The sequence below is a fragment of the Triturus cristatus genome, chromosome 8, assembly GCF_964204655.1.
Source record: "Triturus cristatus chromosome 8, aTriCri1.1, whole genome shotgun sequence".
Lineage (NCBI taxonomy): Eukaryota > Metazoa > Chordata > Amphibia > Caudata > Salamandridae > Triturus > Triturus cristatus.
The window spans coordinates 774,908,320-774,915,706 of NC_140591.1; positions in this window are offsets into that span (position 1 = coordinate 774,908,320).

The following is a 7,387-nucleotide window of genomic DNA, read 5'->3' on the forward strand; positions in this document are numbered from 1 at the left end:
TGTAAGTGCGCTACTCACCCGTGAGGGTCTAAAAGCGCTGAGGGGGGGTCCGCAGATCTATTTAGCCGAAGAGCCAGGTCTTGAGGGTCTTCCTGAAGGTGTTCAGGGAGGGGGACGCGTCCTATGTCTGCCGGTAGCTCGTTCCAGGTCTTGGCAGCAATGTGAGAGAAGGATCTTCCACCTGCTCTGGCTCTGTGGATGCGTGGGGTTTTGGCTAGTGCGAGGTTGGAAGATCGGAGGTTTCTTTTGGGTACGTGGAAGTTGAGTCTGTCGTTGAGGTATTTGGGTCCGTTGTTGTGTAGGCATTTGTAGGCGTGAGTGAGGATTTTGAAAGTGACTCTTTTCTCCATGGGGAGCCAGTGGAGACTTCGTAGGTGTTGGCTAATGTGTTTGTGTCAGGGGATGCTGAGGACGAGTCTGGTGGCGGTGTTCTGTACTGTCTGGAGTTTGTGATGCAGCGTGAAATACAAAATCCCTCTCTTCATCATAGACCATAGATCTCACAGACACACTTAGTCACTACATTCGGTGGTGGGGCCCATAACACCGACATTCATTCTCTATCGGTCTGCTTTCTAAAGAGGTGATTGTTCAAACAGCTGTAATGAAAGGAAATACCCCTTTAACCCTAATGAGCAATATATCCTCTTAACCTTCTATCACTCATTTTGCCCTAGATTCTACCTTCGGTATTCCTCTCATAAATTGGCCGTGGATCAGCTATTTGCTGGTTTAGTCGTTTCTCTAATTTTCTAATCACTTTACGTTAATACAATTCTGGAAATAAACAACCCAATGCATTTCTGTAATAAATCAAATTACATTTTATCTAAATAATGCAAATGAATTCAATGATTAGTCAAGCAGCTCGCCATCATATTTACCTATTCTGGCTAATTGTCGTCCTCTAAGTCAAATTCAGTCGTTCTGTCACTCTATGCCCATTGGAAAACAATTATTTAGTTCATCAGGAAATTGGACATCTGATCAGTCCGTCAAAGATTCAGGGAAACAGCTGTCCTGCAGTGTCACCGTCCTCTCCGTCAGCATAACGTCAGGAAATTGGAAAACGACCACACAACCTCTCTATTCTATGGGTTTTTATAGTGATTTCAATGACAAAATGTAACAAGAATGAGTTTTAAACTGTTCTGATTGGCTAGTCAGGGGTCGTCCTACAAAGTTCTCATAAGGTTTAGTTCATGGTGTCATCACACTTGCTGGTTCCGGTTATTAAAGAAAGTCTTTTGTCTGTAGTGTTGGCACTTTTCCCAGTGCGACCTTGATGGGTACAGCTTGTCTGGGGTCAGGGCGAGGCCATTGTTGCTCATCTTAGCGCAGGCGCACTTCACCCAGAGTCTCGTGGAGTGTTGTCAAAAGCGTCGATTAAGTAGGCGGCCATCTTTTAGAAGGCCCGAATGGACAACTTAAGCAAAGAAACACAAAAACGTAATTAATATATGAAAATGACTAATAAAATGTTATTCCCTCGCTAATACCCATATGTGTGTGTTTTTATCTAGCAAAAAGCAACACTCAATGCGGGTTATACTCACTTTATAAAGCACAAATCACAATTACATCATGAAAGCAACACATATCATGCAATATTCTAATAATCTATCATTAACATGCGTACACAATTTAGTTTACGTATTAATTAGGCCATGCAAATGCAATTCCCACGTGTATATATATTAATAAGGTTGGTAAATGTCCACAGCAAACCAATTAGTACAATTACCATTACTTAATTATTCTGATTAATGTAAACATGCAAAAATGGAGAGGGAATACAAATTTTCTAAAATAAACCCGCTCCAGCAATCCCCCCTTTGGTGATTTTATCACCACATCAACACAAAAAATGTTATTACTTTTTTACGGAAAATTTTGAAATGTGTTCTTGCTCTTATTCATAATTCAGTTTCTTCAAATTCTTCTCTTTTTGCCTTTTTATACATATTCTCTTTCCACTCTTCTAATGTTATCTCTTCTAAATCTCTATCTGGATCCTTTTCTCTTCTTTTTAGTTTTTCTCTTTTTATTTTATTCTTTGTTTTCTTATTTCTACAACACATACAACCTAATCTTAATACTAATAATATGAAGATCACACATGTTAATGGAAACAGTATTTTACCTACAAATGTACTACCTATTTTAACTAAGAAATTCTTAATAGCAGCTATTTTCTTCCCAATTCTTTCCCAAACACCTTCAACCTCCAGTTGTGCAATTTCGTCATGCAATGCAGTAATATTTTTTATGTAAATTTTCAGATCTTTGCTTTCATCAGGAATATAAGTACAACAATGTTGAACTTTCAGCATTCCACAGACTCCACCCTCTTAGACTCCACCCTCTTTTGCTAAAGGTATATCAAGGGCAAGTCGGTTTTGCATCACCATAGCACGCATGGCAACCATTTCGGTATTAACCAATAAGAATCCTCCAGCGGTGCTTGTTGACAAGCGATCCACTACTGTTGATAATTTTCTAATTTTGTTTGCATTCAGAGATATTCCCACTGCTGGTATCAATGCTCCAAAGATATCACCCACAATTTATGTCCAAGATTCTCTCTTACTACGCATTAAATGATTACTTAAGCTATTACACCATCTTCTCCTCTATCCATGTGAAAGATTTTTGGAAATACCAGGCCTACGTAACATGTGCCATACCAATGGTCTTGCAAACGATAATATGCCCTGTTCCCACAGATAAAATATAGTCCAGGGAAAACTGGATCTCTTCCACCTTTAAATCCCCATCCACCCATGATTCAGTATGTATCATGGCACTCACTATTACCTAAGAAATAATTATCATATGCAGTTTGATTCCTTCTAATACACAATTTCCCTTTCTGGGGCCAATCTAAAGCCAAAGTTGGATTAGTTTCACCCTTCAAATGCTTTTCCATTTCTACATCCCCGACTGTTTTCCCTTCCCTTCAGATGCCTTTCTTTGCATTTTCAGTCTCCTTTCTTCGACCATGTCTAAGAATGTCTTTTCTTCTTTCTTCAAACTACAAGTGAAATTGTTCTTGAAGATATATTCTAATGTTAGTTCCTTAGTCTCTAAGAATATTCACCCAATACCTTAGCAGGTTTCACCTTGTTTAGTCTGTTAATAGCAGGTACTTGCGCAAAAATGTTATCTGCATCTGAAAAATAATATTCTAATTTACCTGTCTGATAAAATAAACTAGCTATTACACTACATGTTATTCCATACGTTGCTGGAAGGTGATGATAAGTCACTCCCTCTGACACAGATGCAGGTAACTGCATGCATACGTAGCAGTCCCTTACGTCCATAGTCTTTACATATTCATACAACAATTTCAAAAAGACGTTATTAGAAAAATCATTAATAGACCTATCTTTATGTAAATAATTATTATCTATTCTAGTTGGAACTACCTTTTGAATCTTCCCTATGTTAGTAATGTTTCATTGTGTCCTTCTAGTGTGTCTATAGTAACCTTAAAAGAAATAAGTAGAGCAAGTATGCTCCATAGAAGCATTAATAATCCTGTACAACAACAACACATTTTACACCATCTTTTCATAAAAAATGTACATCTACCTTTACTACTATCTATGTTAGCCATCTTTATTAAAACGGACTGTGTCTTTTGACTTAGCCTCTTTTACTTCACAACTAGTTTCTAACCCAAGGCTTCTAAGCACCTACGTGGTTCTACCAGTTTCTACTTTTTACTTAATTTATTGTTTTCCACATCAACAGCTTCTTTGTTCTATTCAGTTTGGCAATTCATCATCTTTTGCCTCCTTCTCGTAATCTGGAAAAAGAATTTCCTGAACTTCCGCTTCTTCTTCTCCAATGTCGGACAAAAGAACTCTCAGGATTTCTGAATCTTCCTCTTCCTTAACCACTTTCAGTACAGTCTCCTCTGGATTTCCTTGACTATCTGCCTCTTCTCCCTGTTCAGGCAGAGCCACATACGTCCATTCTGGTGACCCATACTTCTGGTGAGGTTTCCTTGTTCTTTTTTCTTCTTTATTCTGAATCGTTTCTTCTTCTTTCGATTTTTCTTGGCTAGTCACTTCTTTCACCTCTTCTGCCCTTGGTGAATTTACTCGTGTCAGCCGATATCTCAATTTCTTTATTTTGTTTGGCCATACATCATCCTTCGCAACTCTTTTCAGTTTACCTCCTTTATTATTCTTTTCTTCTGTCCAAGCTCTCTTCCTTAGAACTCGACCTTCGGGTATTTCATTTTCACTTTCTTCAGACTCGGTCTCAACTTGCTTTTTCTTTTCAACAACTTCCTTTTCCACCGCTTGTTTTGTTTTCCCTACTTCTGTCCCTCCTCGGGTCTCCGACACGCAATCTTCCTGCTGACTACTTGTCCCTTCACCTAACTTGGTGTTGCAATTCCCTACACCTCCTCGGGGGTCTTCCGCAGAAATCTGTCCCTCTCTCTCTGTACCTGTCCCTTGTTCACTTAAATCGGTTATTTCAGGTGGAATCTCTCTCAGCCTTTCATCTGAAACTTCTTTCTCCCGAATTTCTTTAACTGCCTCTGCATTATCTTTTCCTTTCTTCTTTCTGTGTTCTTTTCTAGGACTTCGTGTTCCTTGTTCGTTTTCAGAATCTGAACTGGTATCAGAAATCTGCAATCTTCTTCTCAGAGAGATACTTCTGGGGACTAAAATTTGATTTGGTTCTGTTTCCCCCCTTTCAGAGTTTTCTTGTGTTTTTGGCTCTTCGTTATCTGATTCAGTACTTGACTCTGATTCGTCATAATACTCCTTTTCTGTGCTGTCCACTGGATTTGGTATCCTCAAAGTATGACTGGCATGGATCCAGTTTTTCAGTCCAGCACACTTCACAGCTGTTGTCGTGGTCAGAATGACTTGTCTTGGTTTTCCCCACCTTGGAACCAAACAGTTTCTTCTTCTGTGGACTTTTATCCTTACCCAGTCCCCTGGGCTTAGATCATGGGCTGGCTTCTTTTCAAGGGTGGTGGCATCCGCTCCAACCTGATGAAACACAGAATGAACTGCGTCAGCCAGGCCTTTACAGTATTCCAACACCATGTCATCAGTTATAGTCATCAGCTTGTTGACTGGAATGAACACATGCCTCATAGCGCGTCCCATGATTATTTCATGAGGACTTAACCCTGTAGTTCTGTCTGGTATCGCTCTGATTGTCATGAGTACCAGAGGCAAGACATCAGGCCATTTCATACCTGTGGCTAAACACATTTTCCCAATCCTATTTTTGATCGTACCATTCATCAGTTCAACCACACCAGAAGCCTCTGGTCGATAGGCACAATGTAGTTTCTGTTGTACATTCAATGCTTAACTAATCAAGTTTACGATCTCATTATGGAAATGTCCTCCTCTGTCTGATTCAAGGGTCACTGGGAACCCAAACCTGGGGATGAATTCTCTCAAAATTAGCTTTGCCACTGTTATCCCATCATTTCTTCTAGTTGGAAACGCTTCCACCCATCTAGAGAACAGGCAGACTATGACCAAAACATACCTCAATCTGTTACAGGGAGGCATCTCAATGAAATCCACCTGCATTCTAGTGAAAGGCCCTCCTTCTCGGCCTATGGTTCCTGGACTCACTACTGTCTTTCTCCCAGGATTGTATTGCTGACATATTAGACATCTCTGACATAGACTTTCTGCTACAAGTCTAAACTTGGGGTTGTACCAGGTCTGCTTAAAGGACCTGATCATGGCGTCTCTCCCTATGTGTCCCTGGCCATGATACATCCGTGCCATGGTAGACATCATGCTATCAGGCATAACTGGTCTTCCATCTCGATAGACCCACACATGGTCCTTTTCTCTTGGTGCACATCCTGCTTTTACCCACTGTTTAATTTCCTCATCTCCTGACTCTTCCTGCAATTGTCTCACCTCTTCCCAAGTTCCCACAATGTTAGTAAACATTACGGAGCAAGAAAACATTTCCCTTTCCTTTGCCCGATTGACAGAATTCTGATTGCGTGCGCAATATTGTGCCATGTCATTGGCGTATCGGTTTCCGGTAGTGATGTAATCACCACCTTGACTATGAGCAGCACATTTCACCACAGCCAATTGTCTATGCAGCTGTATCGCCTCAAGCAATTTTCCAACCACTTCAGCATTCTTAATAGGAGTTCCACTTGAGGTCAGGAAACCTCTTTGTAGCCATAATTGGCCAAAATCATGGATAACTCCGAAGCCGTACTGGCTGTCAGTTATCACAGTCACTCTCACACTTTTCCCAATTTTGCATGCTGTAGTTAAAGCAACAAGTTCAGCTACTTGGGCTGATCTTACTCCTTTCAGGTAGGATGCTTCCATTACTGCTGCAACCGTGCATACTGCATATGCTGCACTTAGCACTCCTTCATCTGTTCTCAAACATGACCCATCGACGAACAACACAAAATCACTTTCTGGCAAAAGTACATCTTTTATATCTGGTCGTGGTTTTGTGCAATACTCAAGCACGACCGAACAATCATGATCTGCTTCGTCTCTCACTTCCACATTCTCAGCATCAGGTAACAATTATGCAGGATTCACATTCAAACACCTCAGAAGGCTCATATTTGTTGCACCTAATATGACCTTTTCATACTTAGTCAGCCGTCTATGCGTCATATACTGAGTACGACTCCTTTTTAAAAGGATCGCCACATCATGAGGTACAAACACTTTCAATGGATATCCCATCACAATTCCTTCACTCTGCTCCAAGCTTCGAGATGTTGCAGCCACTGCCTTCAAACACCCAGGTAAAGCTGCACTGCCTTCAAACACCCAGGTAAAGCTGCAGCCACTGGGTCAAGCATTGATGAAAAGTATGCAATTGGTCTCCTCAATCTTCCATGTTTCTGTATCAACACAGAAAGTGCACATCCATTTCTCTCACTGCAATACAACTCAAACTCGTTCTCGTAATCAGGCATACCCAATGCTGGTGCTTCGCACAAACCATCTTTCAATCGTTTGAATGCTGCCAATTCTTCCTTGTTCAATTCAAGGGGATCTTTTACATCACTTCTGGTCAGACGTACCAAAGGTTTTGCAATCAGGGAAAAATTACTAATCCACTGACGGCAATACCCCACCATTCCCAGAAACATTCTCACCTCTCTTTGAGTCATGGGAGTTCTCATTCCTTTTATGATTCTGATTCTGTCTATCGTTATTTTCCTCAGTCCTTTCTCAATTTTGTGTCCCAAATACTGTACTTCCTTCTTACAATACTGCAATTTTGCTGGTGACACCTTCAGTCCTCCATCTGCCAAATGATTCAGCAATGCTATAGTGTCTACTTCACAAGCTTCACGTGTTTTCGACGCCACCAAAAGGTCGCCGATATACTGCACTAG